Source organism: Lytechinus pictus, chromosome 7, assembly GCF_037042905.1.
Source record: "Lytechinus pictus isolate F3 Inbred chromosome 7, Lp3.0, whole genome shotgun sequence".
NCBI classification, from domain to species: domain Eukaryota; kingdom Metazoa; phylum Echinodermata; class Echinoidea; order Temnopleuroida; family Toxopneustidae; genus Lytechinus; species Lytechinus pictus.
In genome coordinates, this window is record NC_087251.1 from 45,288,453 (window position 1) to 45,289,884 (window position 1,432).

Below are 1,432 nucleotides of genomic sequence, written 5' to 3' on the forward strand. Positions count from 1 at the left end.
TAGATACAGGGAAAGAAAAAGATAAATGTAGAGAGGGAGGGAAGGGAAGGGTAGGGGGTGAGAGGGGAAGATATTTATAAATAACAGATATAGAGAGATGATGCGGGGGAGAGATCATGAACAAAAACATGAGAATAAAGAAGGAAACGTCATCAAGTTCAATAGACAACTGATGGGCATTTTGTGCTTTTAGAAGAAGAAGAACAACATTATAAAAACAAAACGACTGATATGATGTGGTGGGGGACGTGTAAACAAACATGTTGGTATATAAGAAAAGAAACTAATGAATTCATTAATAGACTAAGACAAAACTACACTTTTAAAATAAATCAACCATAATTGACTAGACCAGTAATCAGCTGGGTGCAACTGACATGTCTAGTCACATTTCTGACATATAATTATTCTGGTCAGAAATAACTCTGTTCTAGTAAAATACGACTAGAAAATAGTCAAATATGACTAGAATAACAGTTGCACCCAGCTGACTCTATTAACTAGTCATTTTGACTGATTTGTACTTAGAGTGTACATAATAGCAGCCTCGTTGGCGCAGTAGGCAGCGCGTCAGTATCATAATCTGAAGGTCGTGAGTTCGAACCTCACACGGGGCAGGTTGCATTTTTGTTTTCATCAGTGAGGGAGTGTGGGGTGTTTGGGCGTGTGCGCGCGTGTGTGTGATTTGGCTCTAACGTATTTGTTTTTTCGCACCGCGACGCACGACGCTTTCAACAACATAGACATTGTATTGTCAAATGCCCCTCATGACAATGAACAACCAAGACGTCTTTGTCGAAAATTGGCGAATCAGAACAGCACTTTCGTTCAAGACTGGACAAACGACATCATTTGCCACTTTCGTCAGCTCCGAAACTCAGGACGAACTGCTTTTCCGGTTCACAAATATTCGACAAAGTCCTCCCAGCTGTTATTGTCATTTGATGGCAATTTCAATACATTTACTGTGTTCTTGAATTCATTCTGCACCGTAGTGCAATACTTCGCTACTGTTCACTCATTCATTTCATTCGAATTAAACACGTTATTCAAGCAATCTGCTTATAATGACAATCCTTCTCCTGCAAACTGTAAATGTTAAATTTTCTTTGTTGGTAGTAGATCATACTTGTTTAGAATGACTTTTTAATTTCTTTTTCTTTTTTCTTTATGATTCATACCAAAATCAATTACCGATATATTATGTTTGTTACGTAATGAAAATTGTACTGTCAAATCAAATAGATTAATACACGTTCATGAAATGGAACATCCACAACTTTTCTTGTAGAAATAACCTAATAAAGCAAATAAAATGTATAAAAAAAAGATTTCCGCGGTACCATTCCCGTAATTAATTCTTAATTAAATCAAATTAAGTCAAATTAAGTCAAAAGAAGTACCATACCATTCGTACGTGACTTAACATTGG

At 36.5% G+C, this 1,432-nt stretch overlaps 1 non-coding gene across 1 annotated transcript; it reads left to right on the plus strand.

Moving 5' to 3' along the window:
* The first annotated feature begins 544 nt into the window (after positions 1-544).
* TRNAM-CAU (transfer RNA methionine (anticodon CAU)) lies at positions 545-617 on the plus strand. Its single transcript has one exon. It is a non-coding gene; the product is annotated as a tRNA-Met (tRNA).
* Positions 618-1,432: the final 815 nt, after the last annotated feature.